This window comes from Bos javanicus, chromosome 4, assembly GCF_032452875.1.
Source record: "Bos javanicus breed banteng chromosome 4, ARS-OSU_banteng_1.0, whole genome shotgun sequence".
Taxonomy (NCBI): Eukaryota; Metazoa; Chordata; class Mammalia; order Artiodactyla; family Bovidae; genus Bos; species Bos javanicus.
This window is the reverse complement of record NC_083871.1, coordinates 21586832-21611568: the sequence shown is the minus strand read 5'-3', so window position 1 is coordinate 21611568 and position 24737 is coordinate 21586832.

Sequence of the window (24737 nt, the reverse complement as noted above, 5' to 3'; positions counted from 1 at the left end):
AGACCAGTGAACGGCAGCCTTATCTTTCACTTTGAGTTTACATTTCCTTGTTAAGAAATCCCCCAAGAGAACCATATTTTGAATGGTAGCCCACCAGGGTCCGTCCATGGCATTTCCCAGGCAAGAATACTGGAGTGGGTAGCCGTTGCCTTCTCTAAGGGACCTTCCCGACCCAAGGACTGAATCCAGATCTCCTGCGTTGCAAGCACATTCTTTATTATCTGAGCTACCAGGAAAGCCATTCACATGCTAATGGTTAGCTACTCTATAGGAATATTCTCTACATTTTTATATTTATATAAATATATATATAGTACACTATATGAAAGTGAAGGTCGCTCAGTTGTGTCTGACTCTTTACGACCCCATGGACTATAGAGTCTATGGAATTCTCCAGGCCACAATCTTGGAGTGGATAACCATTCCCTTCTCCAGGGGATCTTCCCAACCCAGGGATTGAACCAGGTCGCCTGCATTGCAGGTAGACTTTTACCAGGTGAGCCACCAGGGAAGCCCAAGAATACTGGAGTGGGTAGCCTATCCCTTCTGCAACAGATCTTCCTGATCCAGGAATCGAACCAGGTTCTCCTGCATTGCAGGCGGATTCTTCACCAGCTGAGCTACCAGGGAAGCCCCAGTATTCTATATACCTATAGTATATTTATATTAGAGATTGTGTAGTCAAATATACACACTCTTATTTTTGTTTTTCTATATGCTACATATTTTTCAGTATTCTTACACTGTATATAAACTATAGCCTATGGCACTGAGTAGTCCTTCTCATAAATATTTTACCAGCAAGATGAGGTTCCTATGTAACTTTGTTACAAAGTTCATATCTACAGTCAATACGAAAATAAGTATTCCCAAAGTGTACTAAAGAAAAAAAAAAAACTCTTTGGATGTTTAAAATTAAAAGCTTTACAATGTTGAAAAGTGATGCAAACAACTTTTCCTATGTGAAAATTGGAGTAATACACAAAATAACAAGGGCTTTGCTCAGAAATCACATAAAAATTGATTTGGAGAAAGAAGTGAAAGAGAGTAGTTGCTGCCACTTAACCTCTCAACTAACCATTAAACAAAGGGCTAGAGCCTTGAAAATGCCTCTGCCTCACTTCAGAAAGGCAATGCTAAAGAATGCTCAAACTACCGCACAATTGCACTCATCTCCCATGCTAGTAAAGTGATGCTCAACATTCTCCAAGCCAGGCTTCAGCAATACGTGAACTGTGAACTTCCAGATGTTCAAACTGGTTTTAGAAAAGGCAGAGAAACCATAGATCAAAGAGCCAACATCCGCTGGATTATCAAAAAAGCAAGAGAGTTCCAGAAAAACATCTATTTCTGCTTTATTGACTATGCCAAAGCCTTTGACTGTATGGATCACAATAAACTGGAAAATTCTGAAAGAGATGAGAATATCAGACCACCTGACCTGCCTCTTGAGAAACCTATATGCAGATTAGGAAGTAACAGTTAGAACTGGACATGGAACAACAGACTGGTTCCAAATAGGAAAAGGAGTACATCAAGGCTGTATATTTTCGCCTTGCTTATTCAACTTATATGCAGAGTACATCATGAGAAATGCAGGGCTGGAAGAAGTACAAGCTGGAATCAAGATTGCCAGGAGAAATATCAATAACCTCAGACATGCAGATGACACCACCCTTATGGCAGAAAGTGAAGAGGAACTAAAAAGCCTCTTGATGAAAGTGAAAGAGGAGAGTGAAAAAGTTGGCTTAAAGCTCAATATTCAGAAAACTAAGATCATGGCATCTGGTCCCATCACTTCATGGGAAATAGATGGGGAAACAGTGGAAACAGTGTAAGACTTTGTTTTTTGGACTCCAAGATCACTGCAGATGGTGATTGCAGCCATGAAATTAAAAGACGCTTACTCCTTGGAAGAAAAGTTACGACCAACCTAGACAGCATATTGAAAAGCAGAGACATTACTTTGCCAACAAAGATCCATCTAGTCAAGGCTATGGTTTTTCCAGTGGTCATGTATGGACGTGAGAGTTGGACTGTGAAGAAAGCTGAGCGCCGAAGAATTGATGCTTTTGAACTGTGGTGTTGGACAAAACACTTGAGAGTCCCTTGGACTTCAAGGAGGTCCAGCCAGTCCATCCTAAAGGAGATCAGTCCTGGGTGTTCATCGGAAGGACTGATGCTAAAACTGAAACTCCAATACTTTGGCCACCTCATGCAAAGAGTTGACTCATTGGAAAAGACCCTGATGCTGGGAGGGATTGGGAGCAGGAGGAGAAAGGGACAACAGAGGATGAAATGGCTGGATGGCATCGCTGACTCAATGGACATGAGTTTGAGTAAACTCTGGGAGTTGATGATGGACAGGGAGGCCTGGAGTGATGCGATTCTTGGGGTCGCAAAGAGTCGGACACGACTGAGCGACTGAACTGAACTTCTTATTGAAATCCAATGGTTTTATTTATATTATGCTTCCAAGTAATGCATGTGAACACACACACACACACACACACACCACTTTTTCCCACCAATTTCTTCAGGACTGTTCGTTCAAATAATTTGAAACAAAACCTCTACAAACTGGCTCTCTGGAGAAATACTTTGATGAGCCAAGTTAGTTCTACCATTGCTGCTAGATTGACCCCCAAACTAACATATAAGTGTGTGTGTGTGTGTGTATATATATATAAACATACATACACATATATAGCTTATAATATTTTACATTTTTTTGTGATAAATGTACATTGGTTTAAAATTACACACAGCAAGATTTTCAGGTTCCTTTATACCATGTTCTGATCATGTAATTCCTGACATACTCAGGAGATATGTTTATATTTTTCAACAGTAGACCATTCATGTCCGGAAATAGCCTCCTGGTTATACTGCATAACTGTTTTCAAATTTAGGCTTTAAAGATGGAGATAGACATGGCCCCATAGTCTACATATGCAATAGATAATACCTGTCAGTTTCAGAAAATGAGCCTCAAGAATGAATTACATTTGCATGTCAGAAAACTGGCTAGAGTTTATTTTGCAAGAAGAGCATGAAGACAATTAATATTTCATATTTTCAACAATGTAAAATGTTTAAGAAAACACTCATTTGTTGTCACATATTTTAAAATTGTATTGCTACAGAGAGCAGCATGACATGTAAATTGCATAAACCTTCATATTTTGTGCTCTTATTGGTTAAGCACCAGAGAGTTTTTTTCAAAATAAAATCCTAAAACAACTAGGAAAACAGGTTTAACCATCTAGTATACTTTGACCCATTTGCTTAATGCAATAATATACACCATTATGAAAATGAACCAGATACAGTGAGGGGGGTCTTATATATCTAGTTTTACATATATATATATATATATATATATATATATATATATATATATAAGCTGCTTATTATTTCTTAATGACAATACTACCCTGGACAAAGAAACTGTATTGGAGTTAATATAATGCTGATGTAGTTAAATCCACATTTATTTTGTTTCTTTTTTCAGATACAACGCAGAATCTAGAAGCAAGTTTTTGCTCAGAGTACCTTACACATACACCTCCTGAGATCTCTTTCTGCAAAGATCTTTTTTGCTTCACCAGTACCACCCCCTATTCTCTTTTTAATTCAGTCCAGGATTATTGAAGCCTTCCTCTTCTTCTTATTTAAGATTGGCTTTCTCCATACTTGTGGTTTAGCAGGAATAAAAGGAAGAATTATTTTTCAATTAACTGTTTCTTATTCTTTAAAAAATTAGAGTTAAATATTCCCTTATTTTATACACAAGGAAAAAATACAGAACATTTCATCAAAATGACCCAACCAGAGCTCACTTTTCTTCTCTGCATCCAATCCCTGTCTCATAACACCTTGCTTGTGTGTGTGTTTGCTCAATCATTCAGTCATGTTCAACTCTTTGACACCCCATGAACTGTAGCCCACCAGGCTCCTCTCTCCATGGGATTTCCCAGGCAAGAAAACTGGAGGTTTTCTTCAATTAGCTTTCCATTTCCTTCTCCAGGGAATCTTCCCAATCCAGGGACTGAACCAGCATCTCCTGCAGCTCCTGCATTTGCAGATGGTTTCTTTACCACAATGCCTTGCTGTTTGTCTTTAAATATGGCATGTCTTCCCAAGCTCTGCTTCATTCTAAAGCCCATGAAATCAATATACCTAGAAATTCACTTTCCTTCTTTGATCTCAGATCATACATAATTGTAAGCAAATCATCAACTGACGTTCTAATCAGTAAAATTGGAGTATTGATACTTGCTTTAGTCCCTCATTGTATAAAAGAGATGACGTACAAAATGAATCACCACAGGGCTCCCCTCATGATCCCGTGGTTAAGAATTCACCAGCCAAATCAGGAGACACAGGTTCAAACCCTGATCTGGGAAGATGCCCCCTGCCATGAAGCAACTAAGCCCGGGAGTCACAACTACTGAGCTTGCACGCTGCAACCACTGAAGCCCACATGCCGAAAGCTTGTGTTCCACAACAAGGGAATGCCATGCACTGCAATTAGAGAGGAGACCCTGCTCACCGCAACTAGAGAAAGCCATCGAACAGCAACAAAGACCCAGCACAGACATAAATAAGTAAATAAATCTTTTTAAAAAGTCATCATCACAATTGTAACCATTTCATGAACAGTATAAGAAAAAGCCGTATGTTACATTCCCGGCCCCCTCTATGATATTAAGCCTATGTAAATTTGAGAGTTCCATCTTGGCTTGGAATACATGAACTAGGATACACTATCCATAAACATGCTTCTATTTGGGAAATTGAGTACATGGGATGTACATAATTTATTGAAGATCTCCTGGAAGGCTCTACACATTATATGCATCACATCAACCTCTGATAAGTTCATTTGTCACCAGTGAGCAGCTGTGTCACATCATGTTCGGGTGTGAGTTATTCACATCTTTGATGCTGGACTACAGCAGAGTCTTGTGAGATAAACCCGCTGTCCTCACATCTCGATGAATTTCTGTCAAAGAAACTACAAAGCACTTTTATACCATTCAGTCTATGTTCTACTGCCTTTTTTTCCTTCCCTTCCTAACAAAGAAAGAAAAAAAAAATGAGTAAAAGACATCAGATAGGAATGCAGATCCAGCAAGAATAGGTTATCAGAATGATGTCAAACTATTGAGTTTGATGTAACTATCAAGGATTATAAACTTGATGATCATAATCATGTGAAAGAAAAATGATTTTTTTTTCAGCACTAACATCCTTACCATGTCCATCACTACAAAGTTACAAATGAATTCATTTATTTTTTTTTCCTAAGGATCATGTTTCCCGAGAAAATAAATGGTATTTCTAGGCTACATTTCTAAATAGGTATTGTATGGTATCTACTTAGGCAGAGTTAGACATTAACACAAGTCACATAAAACAACCACGAGAGTTCAACTCAAAAATGAGGGACAGCTGTACCAAACTTTATAGCCAAAGGACCTGGTCAAAGACTCAGACACGAAAAAAATTCACAGCAATTGGGCTTGACTGCCTTAGTCCTCTCAGACCTCAAATTTCCCATGTAAGGGCTAATCCTCTGTAGACCTAACACAGTGGTGGTTTCCCTGAAAAGGGCATTTGATAGATACTCATCTTCAAGCCAGAGATAGCCAACCATCTCACTGCTTTCAACCACCTCACTATTTCAGTCCAAAGCCAAACCTGAGAGTCTAGAGGCCCTTCAACAATCTAACCTTCAACTGAAAGGAACAGAAGTTTAGAATAGCTTTTGACCTACAAGCAAGTTTGCTATTGATACTTTGTGGGATATACTTACACAGTGTTGTCAGAAGCATCTAGTAGTCTAGGAGATCGTGCATTTGAATGACTATTTCACTTCAGCTGACCTTCCCAGGTTTAGCACTTATTTCCTTGCTGATCATCAGTGACTCAGCTTACTGAAAGTGAAATTATCCAAAAAGGAAGTTTGAGAAACAAAGACACGCCCTAACAATATTCACAGGCCAAAATTCCAGCTAGTACAAAAATCTCACATTCATCTGTTTAATTATCAATACACATGAAAAAAAGGAGAAGGGGTCTCTTCTAGATTTCTCAGCTGTGACAAAATTCCTAGACTTCACCATCGGTTCATAGCTGTAATATTTCTTAAGTGAAGTCTTCTCTCTCACTCTATATGCTCTCTCTTCCTAGTGTTCTCTAGGTTTATGCATGCAGTATTTCTGTCTTCCCCTCTCAAAATTATCATTTCCTTGCAAATGAACCCAGAGCCGGAGCTGGGGTCTTTGTAGTCCGTAAGTGTAATATTGTCTGCAATAGAGTATGTAACCATCTATGCGGAAAGGCATGACTTACTTTTGTTTGCCTTTCCCCCAGTATGAGGCTTGGAATTTCACTTCTATTATCATTATCCACAAGTAGTTTGAACTTAATGTAAGTTTTCATCTCTGTATGACATGTTTCAAATGCCATTTCAGGGCTCCTGAAAAATATTAATATATTTCCTATGACAGTATGACTTGTTTTTCAGCAAATGAGTTAAGCTGCTAAGATCCCTGGAGGGTGTAGCAGGAGTACTGGGTGAAGGAAAGGCAAAATGTGGAGTGCTGTGTTGCGCGGAAACACAACACAAAAATCAGTGTTGTGGAGAAGAGGCAGTGAGCCCTGTGGGCAAAAGACGTGGACAGTCTCCACACTCACTGCTAAGCTTTCAAATTCAGACACACGCCCTTAGCTAAAGAGTTGTTAAGATGTGAAGCCTCTTTTTTGAAAAGAACACAACCTTATTGAAGGCTAGTGGGATTCATTCTATTTGGATGAAAGTGGTTTTATCAAAACTAGATGGTGGGAGAAGTAATTTTGAAGTTTGAGTCATTCGAAGGAAGGCAGGCCCGTGTGAGTGATCCTTGGCAGAGAGAGAACAAAGAAACTGGAGAAGAGAATATATTGACTTGGCAATTTTGCCCGCTGTTGGCAGTACTTTCCCTTGGATCAGAAGTCTATAGTAAAAAGAACACAATCTAATTTAGAAAGGAGACAGAAGACAATTCTATCACTTAAACAATAAAAACAACAACAAAGCCACAAAAGAAACACACTGCACCTCGGTAGCTCCCCCAACCAGACACTAGGTTTTGCCTACTGTTCCAGATGCTACTGTTTGATTTCTTTCTAAGTTAAGGTTGACCCCTCTCCACTTCCCTTTGAAAAATGCTTTTCTAATTATGTTGGTGGTGATGGATGTGTCAGTCTTGGGATGGTGAGAGTCTACAGAAAGGCATGACCACTGAGCTAATGCTGGCCAAGCTTGGTAATGGACCTTATCACATACGAAAAGAAAACGATTCAGAAATTGGCTAAAGGCCCAAGCAATTGGAACACTCAGCAGTATTTTCCAATCTGGACACAGAACAAAGGAAGCTTTCTTCTCTCTACCAGGAAAACTGTAAAAATGCGAGCCCTAGGGATGCGATGATTGTAACCTTCACCTCTCGGAGCCACATACACAAAGAAAAAAGCAGGGAGCAAGAGAGGAAGAGAGGGGGTCTGGTGGGGTTTGGGCATATACTTCATAACCTTAGTGCTTTCCTAAGACCCAGCTCAATATTCCCTTTTCTACCCTTGGTTATGTCTGTCAGTCATTTCATCTTTTTACTCACTTTGAATCTAAGTCCTTTCTTCATTTACAAACGTACAAGGACCATCTCATTTACTCCTCACAACATTAAGCCCCAATTTTACCAATAAAAAAAAATGACTCCTGAAGAAGGGAAAATAGTTCAATAACTTTCCTCAAGGTCATGCAGCTAGTAAGTCGTGGCCCACGTTCAACTTTCAGGCCCCTAGCTCTTAACTGCTAGGGTTGTCAACCAGATCCTTAACTATCGTAGGCTTTGTTCTTTAACGTCAATTTTACTGGTCTTTTTTTTCTTTTTTAATCTCAAGAGTATCAACTACCAAAGAAAATAGCTTTGACTACTGCAAAATGCCATAAGCAAAAGCACTTTTTTCCCCTGGTCCAAGTGCCTGATACTGTTGGGGGCTATCTGGCTTAAAACTGAATCTATTCTACTTTAAATTCGGCTTGTGAAATTATTTACTGATTCTACCATGTATATCTTGCTTGTCTGTTCAATATGAGGCTTTATTTATTCATGCATGACAATAAAAACATCACAGATGATAAATGATGGCAACATTCATTTAGATTTGAAATCAGAGACAGTGCAGACTTAAGTCAGGGCACACGCAACTTTACGTCTCTGTACTCAACATAAAAAGCATAAAAAGATGCAAGCAACAGGAGAGGATTAGAATTAATACCCTAGAACAGTGGTACCCAGCCTTTTAGGTACCAGGGACTAGTTTCGTGGAAGAATATTTTTCTATGGTTGAAGGAGGGATGACTTCAGGATGATTCAAGCACATTACACATTTATTGTGTACTTTATTTCTATTATTATTACATCAGCTTCACCTCAGGTCATCAGGGATTAGATCCCAGAGGTTGGAGACCCCTGCTGTAGAAAATAAATGACAGCTTTCCTAATTCCCAGGGGGAGAAAAAGGAATACTGCCTTGTTCCAAGAAGAATATAAAAATTCCTTACATACTATTGTTACTGACATGTAAAAGACAAGACAAATATCTGACAAATGTGTAAACTATGAAAGAAAAATACTGTTTCATATTTGTTCAGCCTGATACTACTCATGCAGAAAGGGTTAATTTGTCACTAGAGCATTAGCAATCAATTTAGAATACCGAAATTACTTTTTCATTACACCTAGGGAAATAGAATGCAGTTATTAATATCTTATGTGCATGTCTTTGATGGAAACAGAAATTACATATGAATTGCCTGAATCATGTACTTATTTAAATCATGGTGGGTAAACAGTTAATCATATTCTCTTGCAAAGAAACAGAAAAGTAACTTTGTATCTGTAATGACTAAACAGACAAATAGGAGCTAAATTTTATCAAAAATTTTAGGGTATTTCTGTTCAAACAATAAATACTGATTATGAGCAATATCTGGATATAAGAGAAATCAGCTTGACCCAAATAAATGAAATAAGCAAGGCTAAGCATCATCCCCAATTGTAACAGAAAATAATAGTCCTTTTGTGTCTACACATCTCCTGTCTGTAAACCTCAAGATTGTGTAATGAAACCCTCTTGTACTTTCTCAGCCAGGAACAAGTTAAAACTGTCCTCAGATAGCATGACATGATTTCCAGAGAGGGAATCCAGTGCCCTGGGCTCTTCTGGAAAGCTGATAACTTTTCAACGCAGACAGTAGGGAAGCTCGCCCAGACTGCTTTCTCTGTGGATTTCATGCAAAGATGCTGCCAGGTTGGATAGTGCTACCCAGGGTAGCAGAGTAGGACAGTATTCTTTCAAGAGACTACAATTAGATGGAAACCCTTCTGCATGCATATTTTATTGGCTCCTTTATTTATCTACACATTTTTAAATAAAGAATGGGTAATATGAGCATTAGTTTGTCTATGCTATCAACTGCTACTACCTGGAAAAAATAGATTTTCTTCCATTTTTAATTAATTCAAATCTGGGAACATGTGAGGTAAGGCAAATCTCATTTATTTCTATGTCACCCCTAGCTGAGAAGTCTATGATGTGACTCATGGTAGGAAAGCCCCAGAAGCCACCAATTAGTTGCAGAAAGATGGTGTCCATCTGGGCAAGCATACTCTTCATAACACACAGCCAGCTTTCCTATCCAAAAATTATAGATCTGCTCTTGGTCAAAAATAGAGTATCTGAGTTTTAGAAACTTATTAGCTTTTGATGAAGCTACTGATTTGTGTTTCCTGACAAAATCCCAACTGTGAAAATACACATTCAAGAGATAATAAGAGACAGCTATTCAATTGTTTTTCAAGATCAGTTCAGTTCAGTTCAGTCGCTCAGTTGGGTCCAACTCTTTGTAACCCCATGGACTGCAGCACTCCAGGCCTCCCTGTCCATCACCAACTCCTGGAGTTTACCCAGACTCATGTCCATTGAGTCGGTGATGCCATTCAACCATCTCATCCTCTGTCGTCCCCTTCTCCTCCAGCTTTCAATCTTTCCCAGCATCAGGGTCTTTTCAAATGAGTCAGCTCTTCACATCGGGTGGACAAAGTTTTGGAGTTTCAGCTTCAACATCAGTCCTTCCAATGAAAACCCAGGACTCATCTCCTTTAGGATGGACTGGTTGGATCTCCTTGCAGTCCAAGGGACTCTCAAGAGTCTTCTCCAACACCACAGTTCAAAAGCATCAATTCTTTGACACTCAGCTTTCTTCATAGTCCAACTCTCACATCAAAAATGACTACTGGAAAAACCATAGCTTTGACTAAAAGGACTTTGTTGACTAAGTAATGTCTGCTTTTTAATATGCTGTCTAGGTTGGTAATAACTTTTCTTCCAAGGAGCAAGCATCTTTTAATTTCATGGCTGCTGTCACCATCTGCAGTGATTTTGGAGCCCCAAAAAATAAAGTCTGCAGTGGTTCTCAAATTCAGTATTTTTGGTGAAAATACAGATATACACACTCACTGGGAGTCATATTAAAAATCTATATTTCTGGTTCAACAGACATCACAAAAGATGGTGAAGATGACATTTTGAGAAGCACTGCTAGGATCCTTAAGCTTCATTCATTTACTAAATCATATCAGAGAATCTACATCTGAACTAATTACCGTAATTTACCACAGAAGTGGCTTCACAGAATTGTTATTCATTTTTCTTTTCTGATTTTTCTTAGAGGTTATTATGTGAAGTGACTGCATAAAGAACCATTTTACCTTCTGTGAAGCTCAGATTGACAACATTATTCATGTTTTATTCAATGTTCTTTTTATAATGAGCAGTATATTTCTCACAGCGCTTAGTGTAAAGAAAATGAATTTTTCTCCAAACAATCTGCTACTGAGGGTTGTACTTTATCATAACAATATTTACTTGGCTTCCTGAAAACGTTAGGAGAAACCCTGTTCTGAACCATCATAATTGTCATCGACCCTTTACCCTGTCTTTAATACTGTTTGTTTGCCAGACTTCCCTGGTGGTCTGGTGGTTAAGATTTTGCACTTTCAATGCAAGGAGTGTGGATTCAACCCCGTCAGGGAACTAAGATCCCACATACTGTGCAGAGCAACCCAAAACAATAAATCTAAAAAAATACTGTTTGTTTCTCTTTAATCATAATCCTTTTTGGATGTAATCATGTGAGTAATAATAACTAAAATGGCAAAGGCAGATATCATATTGTAATGAATGTCCATTCACCAGGGCTAGAGGTTTCAAGCAAGTTTGTTGACCTACTTTATTATCTAAATACTCAAAACCACAAATTGAAGTGGTACAAACACAAAGTCAAGACAGCTTACCAAGGTACAACAATATGTTTAATATGTTTATACACTCAGTTCCATTAGCTCTGGTAATGGCCTTTGTTATGTTTTTCTGCTAGGATCCCAGTAATATGATTACTAGCCCTAGTAACGAGTAGATGAGTTATGTTTAAAAATGCTTCTCATATCCTTCTGTGTGGATGGGATTTTATATCCCAATTTGTATTTTATTCAATCCAAGGGGCATGACAAATTTGCACCATTCACCCAGATTCTGTCAGTCCTGTAACGTGTCTTCCCATGCCAAAACCCTTCAAACACTATGGCCACATTACACTTCCTGGGGACTAATTCCAGTAATACTCATATTATTTAGCCTGGCTTTGAAGGCCTTCTGTACTCTTAATACAACTTGCATTTCAATTTTTCACTATTCCTCCTATAAGCATTCTTATCTAGCCAAATTCATTTTCTACTCTATTCCCCCTTGCTTTTCCAGCCCAAGGTAGAAGGCCATTTAGTTGGTCTTTCAACACTTCAGTTATACTTAGTCTTAAAGCCATCAAAAATTCTTGCAGGAGAAGTCATTTCTTTTCCCTCTATAACTCTCAGAGCACCTTTTATATTTTTCATTACCACGGGTATGTTTCACTAGCATCGTTAGGGTACAGATCTTATTCCCCTGGCCAGACAGAAACCAGGATGTTATAACCATAAGACAATCCAATATATTCTGTATTACACAGTGGGCAGACACTCCACCATTTGTAGCATGAATTGAACAAATTGTCTCATTTTCAGGAAGCTGCTCACTGTGTGTATTTGTCTCAGCAACACTGCATACACCAAAGATACAAAGCAACCTGAGGAGCACTGTGCAAACGGGCATTATGCAAACAGGGCACGCGTGTGATCGTGTTCCCTGGGGGAAGGCTCATGGATTCAGGGTCAGAAGCAGGTATACTAGTCTCCCTCACCCCATCACTCTCTCAGGGAGCCCACAGCCACCTCACAGAGCCAGACAGCTGACTCTGAAATTTAGACAGGCACCTCCCAGGTGTGTCCTGCTGAGGACCTTAAGAGCACTGTATGCTATGGCAGAATTTTGTCTCCAGCCATAGCTTGCCAGCTCAGCCTAGGGGAGAGATAAGTACTAGGCTTCATCACAAGCCTTAATATTGCAGATCTAAGACATAGGAAGCTGGCAGCAGGATTCATCATGTCAGGAATGTGCTGAGGAGAGCACTAGCCCTGCCCCAGCATGATGGGGGAGCTGTGGTCTAAGCCTAGTGGCTGACCAACACTATTAGCAAGAAACTGTGCCTGGTTTCCATGGTGTTGGCAGGAGGCAGTTCTTTTAACAAAGAAGCATGTAGGAGGATTGGTTTTACACAAATTCACTTTTATCTTTCATATATAGTCATAGTTCTGAGACAATCTGAATTTTGTCATATAAATTGTATATATTAGGGCTTCTCTAGTGGCTCACTGGTGAAGAATCCACCTGCCAATGCAGGAGATACGGGTTCAATCCCTGGTCTGGGAAGACCCCACATGACACGGAGCAACTAAACCTACGTGCCACAATTATTGAGCCCATGCTCTAGAGCCCAGAAGCTGCAATTACTGAGCAATTATTGAAACCTGCAAGCCCTTGAGTCTTTGCTCCACAGCAAGAAGCCTGCACACCACAATTAGAGAAGAGCTCCCACTCTCTGCAACTAGAGAAAAACCTGCACAGCAATGAAGACCCAGCACCGCCAAAATATAAAATAAATCAATATTAAAATGTGTATATTAGACTTCAGATGCCCCTAACCTTTTTGGCACCGGGGACTGGTTTTGTGGAAGACAATATTTCCATGGACTGGGGATGGGGGGATGGTTTGGGGATGATTCAAGCGCATTTCATTTATTGTGCCCTTTATTTTTGGAGAAGGCAATGGCACCCCACTCCAGTACTCTTGCCTGGAAAATCCCATGGACGGAGGAGCCTGGTAGGCTATAGTCCATGGGGTCGCTAAGAGTTGGACATGACTGAGCGACTTCACTTTCACTTTTCACTTTTACGCATTGGAGAAGGAAATGGCAACCCACTCCAGTGTTCTTGCCTGGAGAATCCCAGGGACAGGGGAGCCTGGTGGGCTTCCGTTTATGGGGTCACACAGAGTCAGACAAGACTGAAGCGACTTAGCAGCAGCAGCAGAAGCAGCCCTTTATTTTTAATCTAATACCACCACAGATCTGACAGGAGGTACCAGTCTGCAGCCTGGAGGTTGGTTCTCTGTATGAAAGGACAGACCCAAGACTTGTACCATGTGAGCCACTCCCAGAACTTGATGTGTGTGTGAGAAACCCCAGCTGGTGGGGGGTGAATCCCTTCACTGGAGTAAAACTGATCAACAAGCTAAATCAGCAGAAATTCCAGCTTGGGTTGGTGCCTCAAGTGTCCTGGTGACCCCACTTCCAAAGACACACAGTGGACCTTTTTCAAGATCTTCCTTAGGAATCAAATGAAGGGGTGGTCTCCTAGGTATTTTCACAATACAGAGAAATAATAGGATTCATCTCCTATGAGATATCAACACTTCTAATTACAAAGCATTCCGTTTTATCATTGCTCTGAAGTCTGGAGAAGCATGCTTCTGGTTGTCATCAATTTTAAAGGGCTAAAGATCCAAAAAACCACCACCTGAGTCAACCACCACACTGAGATAACCCACTGGCCCCATAAAGACATAGAGCACGAGGATTACTAACCCAGTCACTCAAGGAGAAGGCCTGTGGTCCACAGAAACTATGGCCAAATTCATACCTTATCAAATTTCCTTCTCAAAAAGCAAGAAGGAAAGCAAGAAAGACAGGAAAGATTTTTTTTCTGTTAGTAGCCAGGAAGTGTGGTCAGAGCAGCTACCATCGCCTAGTCACCAAGGGGCAAGATAGACCTATTTGCAGGACATAAGAGACACAGATGACAGGTGAAACTTGTGGCCATGGTAGATGGGGAGAGGGAAGCTGAGATGAACCGAGAGAGCAGCCCTGATATATACACATTACTACATGTAAAATAGATAGCTAGTGGGAAGCTGGTATATAGCACAGGGAGCTAAGCATGGTGCTCTGTGATGACCTAGAGGGGTGCGAATGGGGATATATATATACACACATTTATATATACATATATATATATATATATACACACATAAACATATATTATACATATATACACATATCAGTTCAGTTCAGTCGCTCAGTCGTATCTGACTCTTTGCCACCCCATGGACTGCAGCACGTCAGGCTTCCCTGTCCATCACCAAATTCCAGAACTTCTTCAAACTCACGTCCATCAAGTTGGTGATGCCATCCAACCATCTCTTTATCTGTCATCCCCTTCTCTTCCTGCCTTCAATCTTTCCCAGCATCAGGGTCTTCTCCATCGAGTCAGCTCTTCACATCAGGTAGACAAAGCACTGGAGCTTCATTTTCAGCATCAGTCTTTCCAATGAATATTCAGAATTGATTTCCTTTAGGATTGACTGGTTTTGATCTTTTTGCAGTCCAAGGACTCGCAGAGTTTTCTCCAACACTACAGTTCAAAAGCATCAATTCTTCAGCGCTCAGCTTTCTTCACAGCACAACTCTCACATACATACATGGCTACCTCTAAAACCATAGCCTTGACTAGATGGACCTTTGTTGGCAAAGTAATATCTCTGCTTTTTAATATGCTATTTAGGTTGGTCATAACTTCCCTTCCAAGGAGTAAGAGTCTTTTAATTTCATGGCTGCAATCACCATCTGCAGTGATTTTGGAGCCCAGAAAAATAAAGTCTGACACTGTTTCCAGTGTTTCCCCATTTGTTTCCCATGAAGCGGTGGGACCGGATGCCATGATCTTCGTTTTCTGAATGTTGAGCCTTAAGTCAACTTTTTCACTCTCTTTCACTTTCATCAAGAGGCTTTTTAGTTCCCCTTCACTTTCTGCCATAAGGGTGGTATCATCTGCATATCTGAGGTTATTGATATTTCTCCAAACAATCTTGATTCCAGCTTGTGTTTCTTCCAGTCCAGCGTTTCTCATGATGTATTCTGCATAGAAGTTAAATAAGCAGAGTGACAATATACAGCCTTGACGTTCTCTTTTTCCTATTTGGAACCAGTCTGTTGTTCCATGTACTGTTCTAACTGTTGCTTCCTGACCTGCATATAGGTTTCTCAAGAGGCAGACCAGGTGGTCTGGTATTCCCATCTCTTTCAGAATTTTCCACAGCTTATTGTGATCCACACAATCAAAGGCTTTGGCATAGTCAATAAAGCAGATCTGGAACTCTCTTGCTTTTATCATGATCCAGCAGATGTTGGCAATTTGATCTCTGGTTCCTCTGCCTTTTCTAAAACCAGTTTGAACATATGGAAGTTCACGGTTCACGTATTACTGAAGCCTGGCTTGGAGAATTTTGAGCATTCCTTTACTAGCATGTGAGATGAGTGCAATTGTGCAGTAGTTTGAGCATTCTTTGGCATTGCCTTTCTTTGGGATTGGAATGAAAACTGACCTTTTCCAGTCCTGTGGCCACTGCTGAGTTTTCCAAATTTGCTGGCATATTGAGTGCAGCACTTTCACAGCATCATCTTTCAGGATTTGGAATAGCTCAACTGGAATTCCATCACCTCCACTAGCTTTGTTCGTAGTGATGCTTTCTAAGGCCCACTTGACTTCACATTCCAGGATGTCTGGCTCTAGGTGAGTGATCACACCATCGTGATTATCTGGGTCATGAAGATCTTTTTTGTACAGTTCTTCTGTGTATTCTTGCCACCTCTTCTTCATATCTTCTGCTTCTGTTAGGTTCATACCATTTCTGTCCTTTATCAAGCCCATCTTTGCATGAAATGTTCCCTTGGTATCTCTAATTTTCTTGAAGAGATCTCCAGTCTTTCCCATTCTGTTGTTTTTCTCTATTTCTTTGCACTGATCGCTGAGGAAGGCTTTCTTATCTCTCCTTGCTATTCTTTGGAGCTCTGCATTCAGATGGATATATCTTTCCTTTTCTCCTTTGCTTTTCACTTCTCTTATTTTCACAGCTATTTGTAAGGCCTCCTCAGACAGCCATTTTGCTTTTTTGCATTTCTTTTCCATGGGGATGGTCTTGATCCCTGTCTCCTGTACAATGTCAGGAACCTCCGTCCATAGTTCATCAGGTACTCTATCTATCAGACCAAGGTGCAGCGGCTACACGGGTGCAGGAGGGCTGAGAGGAGCTACTTCACATTCAAGGTCAGGAGGGGCGACCTCATTCAAGGTAAGGAGCAGTGGCTGTGCTTTGCTGGATCAGCCATGAAGAGATTATACATAGTTAAGAGGTGTCAAATATTGCTAAATAGTGTCCTCAGAAATTTCTAACTTCGTGCACTTAACGAATGGAATTTCTAGTACTACACTGAATACTGTACCATTTTCCCAATATGTACTCCCTGCAAAATTGTACAGCTTGACTACAGGAGGATACAAATTCATAAGTAAAGTAACCCATGTCACTGGGTTGATCATAATATATTTTCTGCTTTTGAGCAAAAGATAAAAGTTCTAATTTTCTTGGCTTACTATGCTTTTTTAGTAAAATTTCTCTTTAAAAATGTAAGTACTCAGTACTTGGAAACACACTCAATATTACCTTTCCCTGTAAACTGGCAGTATTCTAATTAAAGCAGGAAGGGAGTTAGATTTTCCTTTAATTGATTTGCCAGATTATTCAGTTCAGTTCAGTTCAGTCGCTCAGTCATGTCTGACTCTTTGCGACCCCATGAATCCAGCACGCCAGGCCTCGCTGTCCATCACCAACTCCCGGAGTTCACTCAAACTAATGTCCATTGAGTCCGTGATGCCATCCAGCCATCTCATCCTCTGTCGTCCCCTTTTCCTCCTGTCCCCAATCCCTCCCAGCATCAGAGTCTTTTCCAATGAGTCAACTCTTCTCATGAGGTGGCCAAAGTATTAGAGTTTCAGCCTCAACATCAGTCCTTCCAATGAACACCCAGGACTGATCTCCTCCAGATTATTAGGCCTTAAAAAAAAAAAAAACTCTGTCCTAAAAACTCTGTCACTGATTCAAACTATTCTGGCATTTCACTTACACATTTTTTAAATATGGAAATTTTTACTGAAGTACTTTTTAGTGAGTATAAGGCAGAAACTCATCTAGTACTCTCTATTATGTCCGAACTGAGAGGCTAAATCTTTCTCTGGTCTTTAACAAATGGAGCATTTGCAATTATATAAATTCAAATTCTCCATGCAGTTTTCTCAGGAACTGGAACATCCACTATGAATAATTTATCTCCCTTCACCAAGATAATACTTTATGAAAAATCAGCTTTTAACCTCAAAAAATAATCAGATTTTGATATTTCCTTTTAAAAATTTAAATCTATCCATAGGTATCTCAAATTTTTAAAACACTTGAATATTGTGCCCTCTTGTGCCACACTGGACTTCCCAGATAGCACCAGTGATAAAGAATCTGCCTGCCAATGCAGAAGATGCAAGAGACACAGGTTTGATCCCTGGGTAGGGAAGATTCCCTGGAAAAGGAAGTGGCAACCCACTCCAGTATTCTTGTCTGGCAAATTCCATGAAAAGAGGAGCTAGGTGGGCTGCAGTCCATGGGGTCACAAAGAGTCAGACATAACTGAACACACATGTACTCATGCCACACGACCATTCCCCGTGTGTGTGCATCGTAAGTTGCTTCAGTCATGTCTGACTCTTCTGTGATCCCGTGGACTATAACCTGCCAGCATCTTCTGTCCATGGGGTTTTCCAAGCAAGAATACTGGAGTGGGTTGCCATTTCCTTCTCCAGGGGATCTTCCCAACCCAGGAATCGAACCCATGTCTTTTATGTCTCCTGAATTGGAGGCAGGTCCTTTACCACTCACTAGTCACTTCATGGGAAATAGATGGGGAAATAGTGGAAACAGTGTCCAAGTTTATTTTATTGGGCTCCACAATCACTGCAGATGGTGATTGCAGCCATGAAATTAAAAGACGCTTACTCCTTGGAAGGAAAGTTATGACCAACCTAGATAACATATTCAAAAGCAGAGACATGACTTTGCCAACAAAGGTCCATCTAGTCAAGGCTATGGTTTTTCCAGAGGTCATGTATGGATGTGAAAGTTCGAATGTGAAGAAAGCTGAGCACCAAAGAATTGATGCTTTTGAACTGTGGTGTTGGAGAAGACTCTTGAGACTCTCTTGGACTGCAAGGAGATCCAACCACTCCATTCTAAAGGAGATCGGTCCTGGGTGTTCTTTGGAAGGAATGATGCTAAAGCTGAAACTCCTGTACTTTGGCCACCTTATGTGAAGAATTGACTCATTGGAAAAGACTCTGATGTTGGGAGGGATTGGGGGCAGGAGGAGAAGGGGATGACAGAGGATGAGATGGCTGGATGGCATCACTGACTTGATGGACATTGAGTTTGAGTGAACTCTGGGAGTTGGTGATGGACAGGGAGACCTGGCGTGCTGCGATTCATGGGGTCGCAAAGAGTCGGACATGAATAAGCGACTGAACTGAACTGAGTGCCACCTGGGAAGCCCACCATTCACCGTAGTGCAGCAATTTCATATGGTCTCACAATGACACCAACTCATCTGACTAAGCACAGGACAGAAAAAGGAAAGAATGAAAGAAGTGGGACAGAAAGACAGATGCTTGTGGTATGCATGCTTACTGTCATGACTGTCCGTCAAGCTGGACCAACTTTTCAACCTTTTGATTTTTCCCCATGTCGTGAGTCCCAACCTTCACAGAGTAGAAACAAGAGAACTTCTGGTGTTCACGTTCAAACCTGAGAGGAAACACACAGTGGGCTGCAGCCCCAGAGGTATTTTCACGCCTAGCTCCTGGCCTCTCTTCTCCAAGCTCAGCAGCGTCCCATCCTGGTTCCTTTAGCGAAAAAGGAGGATCCTATCACACACGATTTGTTTGTGGTTTTCCACTGTGTTTCCTTTTATTTCTCTTTGACATTTTGTTGAGGGTAAAAGAGGTCTTCACACATACAATAATCTGAACTCTTACTGCAGCAGAGAACTGCTTGAGAAATATCACCCACACTGTGAATGCATGGTTTCCAAGCTACCACAAATTTTAATACAGTTTGTCAGTCTTTTTCATAGCATTTCATGCTAGAATGAGCATACAATGAATGTATGTAATAAGTCAAATGGGCTTTAGATCAATAGCTATAAATAATTAACATCTACTTTTTGCAGAACATTTGATGGGATATTTACAGTTTTAAATCATTGTCCCTACCCAGTATTCCATCTTCTTCTTCTCTACCTGTGCCCAAATAAACAAAAGTGAAATAAAAGTATGCAATAAACAGGTCTCACTGGACTATGACATACTGAATATCATGTATAAATGCCAGCATTATTCTCAACAACTATTCGAGCAGTTTGATAGATTTCAAGGGGAAATTCCGCCATCAAAGTGAAGAGAAATCTTTTTTGCTTTCATGATCCTTAATTAGGTGGATCAATGGAGTAGCTGTCACATTATGGAAGGCCATTAAAATTCACTAATTAATCAAAAGTGAAGTTCAAAGTCTGGAGTGTATTTATTGAACTTCATTTTCCACTGTTGGTGCTTAAGACACTGAAGAGATTTCATTTCTAATTATCTTCTTGTCTAATTAATTCAATGATGCCACAGTCTTGTTTTTATCATAAAGCAGTTACATATCATATCCACAGTCACTAACACTGAGAAGGCACCAGAGACAGGCTCTACAAACCAAACTGGGACTTATACCAGTGGAACTGGGCCCAGTATGCAACCTGGACCTCAGGGTTTTTGTACTCTAGAGGGTGGAGGTCATTTAGTTTATGAACCACTTTGAAAAAACAGAACCCTGCTAAGTGGTATCATGAGATCATGGATTTTAAGTATCCAGAATCAATCAGCTGGAAACAACATTTAGAAGGGCAAAAGTATTATAGAAATAATGCACTGAAGCATATAACTAATCCTTATATTTTGCTTTTATTAAGTTTAAAGTTACAGTTCTTTTCATTTGTATCATTTTTATCACCCCCTGCCCAGAAAAAGAAAGCTCATTTTCAAGACCTCTCAATTTTCCAGTGTATGAAAGAAAAAATATATACATATACAGGAGACATGCATGTAGATCACTTTACATCAAAGAACACTATGAATGTTAATTCAGAAATAGATTTTGAGTATAGACTGTCCTTATTACTCCCTCCACCAGAGTACACACCTTGCCATCCATTTAGTCAACAGGACTTTTTAAACACAAATTAGGTTTGAGGTACAGAGACACAGTGATTTAAGGGCATTGTCCCTTTCTTTCAGTAAGACAGAGGAGACAGTCAAGAAAATAATAATATTGGAAGAGCAATAAAGTATATAAAATGTTGACGGACAGAATGGATCAGATGTGTCTGGAAGGAGTCAGTTCAGTTCAGTCGCTCAGTCGTGTACAACTCTTTGCGACCCCATGAATCGCAGCACGCCAGGCCTCCCTGTCCATCACAAACTCCCAGAGTTCACTCAGACTCACATCCATCCTCTGTCGTCCCCTTCTCCTCCTGACCCCAATCCCTCCCAGCATCAGGGTCTTTTCCAATGAGTCAACTCTTCCCATGAGGTGGCCAAAATACTGGAGTTTCAGCTTCAGCATCATTCCCTCCAAAGAAATCCCAGGGCTGATCTCCTTCAGAATGGACAGGTTGGATCTCCTTGCAGTCCAAGGGACTCTCAAGAGTCTTCTTCGATACCACAGTTCAAAAGCATCAATTCTTCGGCGCTCAGCTTTCTTCACAGTCCAACTTTCACATCCATACATGACCACTGGAAAAACCATAGCCTTGACTAGATGGACCTTTGTTGGCAAAGTAATGTCTGTGCTTTTCAATATGCTATCTGGAAGGGCTACCTAACTCAAACTGAGGGAGAGGTGTCAGGGAAGGACTCTTTCAGGAGGTAACTTTGATGAAGCTCTTAAAGACTAAGACAGAATTAAAATGTAAAGCTGGGGTGGGGGGCAGGTGGTGGAGGAGGGCAGTGACCACAAAGGTGAAGGGACAGGCATTCCAGGAAGAAGGAACATCATTTATACAAGTTCAGAGGGAATGGGAAGCCTGTTTTGTTCTGAAACAATTTTTTAATTAAGGGATCAATTTTGTCTTTTGGTTTGTTTTTTTTTTTTTTCTGAATGTGAAAATAAGACTTGGGAGTTCAAACATTAAGAGCACACCAAGCAAAGGAACTCAAACTATATTCTATAGGTGGTGAAAATCCACTGAAAAAAATTTAGAGTACTGTGTCATGACTGAGTTTGGGGTTTTCATGATTTGGACAACAACATGGCCAAAACACCCCATAGCCAGCACCCCTAATTTCAGGATAGATTCACATGTTCAGTGATGTCAGTGACAGTTTCTGACATCAGAGTGCAGAAGAGGAGGACAGATAAACAGAATTAACATTTTGTTGGTGTTTACTGTGTTCTTGGCACAGCATAGGGTGTACTTTTCTTAAAATGAAGATCTTTACCTATCTCAGTGTTATCTACTGTGTGTGGTCCTTGGAGGCTGACCTTGTGAAAAATCCATCCTTATCACCATTCTTTGCACAGAAGACTTTGCAGGAAAATTTTTTTTTTTTCCTAATAGAATACAAGAGTCTAAGCAATATGACCTTCTGTAGTGAAGGTGTAATATTTTTAAATTTGGAGGTGGTTAGGGACTCATACATATTCTGTCCATATTCTTAAAGTTAATGTGTTTTTAAGTGCTCTGAACTCCATCATGACTCTTTTGGAAAAAGGCAATTAATGAAAGAGGGAGGTAATAAGGTTGAACGGAGGATACTTGCAGAGAGTGGTAATTTTAGCACAATGCCCTATTTATCATCCCAGATTACTGAAATGACAAAAATAGAACAACAAAGCACTCATCATGGAAAATAAAATGGGCTATATGTGTCTTCACTATCATCATGTGGTAGACATTTTCAGTGTAGGTTTCAGTCCAAATCCCACATCTAAATACCATTAACTCCACAAAGAGTATGATCTCACCCTGAGAATAAGGCAAGAAGAGGCAGAAGTAAGGAAAAGGAGATTGCCAGAAAGTCAGGCCAAGGACAAAAATATGAAAAAAAAAAAAAAAGAAGAAGAAGAAGGAAGTGATGGAGAGAAGAAATAATAAACCTTGGGGAGAAAATGCCAAAAGGGTTTTTGTTTTTTTTTTGGTTTTTGGAATCAGTAGGTTGAATCCATAATCAAAACATGCGGCTGCTATTTAGTACTCTAAAGGGCCAGAAGAAAATTTAGCTAAAAATGAATTATTTCTGGACACTTACTATTAATACAGAGTATCAAATTTTCCAGGGGATAGAGCCAAATTAGATGTTCTCTAAGATTTTTTTTTAATTTTTGAGGACTTTTTATACTAAATGTAACACTTTGGGTTTATCATTTTAAAGTACAACATATATTGTAAAAGAGTTTCCTTTTGCTTTAAGCCACATTTTTTCCTGACAAAAAATTGTGCTAACTTTGTCCTTTACCTTATCAATTTAATATTTTTTTATTCAGATAAAGTTTTTATAAACATTACAACTTTAGTGTTACAACTTTCATAAACATTATCAGCCAATGCTTGCAATTTCCCCCGGTATGTCAATGTAGTCAAAACAAACATTTTTAAGGATCTAAAACTGAGGTTAGTTTAATAAATACATATCTAGTGCTATTTCAGAAGAATTGTCCTATTTACAATTATCAGTGTTATTAATATATACTTAGTTGTGTTCAATTAACAGACAAGCTTTTTGTAAAATAACTTCCACTTCTATGTGATTCTACTAGACAAATTTTAAAACTGACTCTTCAGTTCAGTTCAGTCGCTCAGTCATGTCCGACTCTCTGTGACCCCATGAATCGCAGCACGCCAGGTCTCCCTGTCCATCACCAACTCCCAGAGTCCATCCAAACCCATGTCCATCGAGTCAGTGATGGCATCCAACATCTCATTCTCTGTCGTCCCCTTCTCCTCCTGCCCTCAATCTTTCCCAGCATCAGGATCTTTTCCAATGAGTCAGCTCTTCACATCTGATGGCCAAAGTATTGGAGTTTCAGCTTCAGCATCAGTCCTTCCAGTGAACACCCAGGACTGATCTCGTTTAGGATGGACTGTTTGGACCTCCTTGCAGTCCAAGGGACTCTCAAGAGTCTTTTCCAACACCACACGTCAAAAGCATCAATTTTTCGGCGCTCAGCTTTCTTTATAGTCCAACTCTCACATCCATACATGACCACTGGAAAAATAGCCTTGACTAGACAGACCTTTGTTGACAAAGTCATGTCTCTGCTTTTTAATATGCTGTCTAGGTTGGTCATAACTTTCCTTCCAACGAGTAAGCATCTTTTAATTTCATGGCTGCAATCACCATCCGCAGTGATTTTGGAGCCCAGAAAAATAAATCAGCCACTGTTTCCCCATCTATTTGCCATGAAGTGATGGGACCAGATGCCATGATCTTAGTTTTCTGAATGTTGAGCTTTAAGTCAACTTTTTCACTCTCCTCTTTCACTTTCACAATCACTCTAAAATCCAACAAGCTGTGACTTATAAAAGTTTACCAGTTCTCCTAATAAGTCTAGTAGGCAGCATAATTTTTAATGCCAATTTTGTTTCTCTAATACAATAGGTAAAATAATCAAAGAATATGAAATAGCAAATATAAAAGACAACAAATACAAGGGGAACACATTTCAACCTGAAATGATCTATGCTCTGAAAAGCAGAAGACTGATTTTTAAAAAATTGAAAATGATATGAAGAAATGGAAATATGTCCTAAACTCTTAGATTGGAAGAATATTGTTACAGTGTCCATACTCCCCAAAGCACTCCAAAGATTTAATGCAATCCCTATCAAAATTTCCAGGATGTTTTTCACAGAAATAGAATGAATAAATCACAAAAGACGCTGAATTCCCAAACCAATCTTGAGAAAAAAATAACAAGGCTGCACATATCATACTTCCTAGGTTCAGACTACACTACAAAGCTACAGAAATCAAAACAGCATGATGCTGGCACAAAACCACATAGATGAATGGAACAGATAGAGATGCAGAAATAAACCCATGCATCTATGGTCAATTAATCTATGACAAAGGAGGCAAGAATATACAGTAGAAAAAAAAAGACAGTCTCTTCATTAAGTGGTGCTGAAAAAACTGGACAGCTACTCACAAGGCTTCAGATTAGAACATTTTGTCACATTATATACAAAAACAAACTGAAAATGAATTAAAGA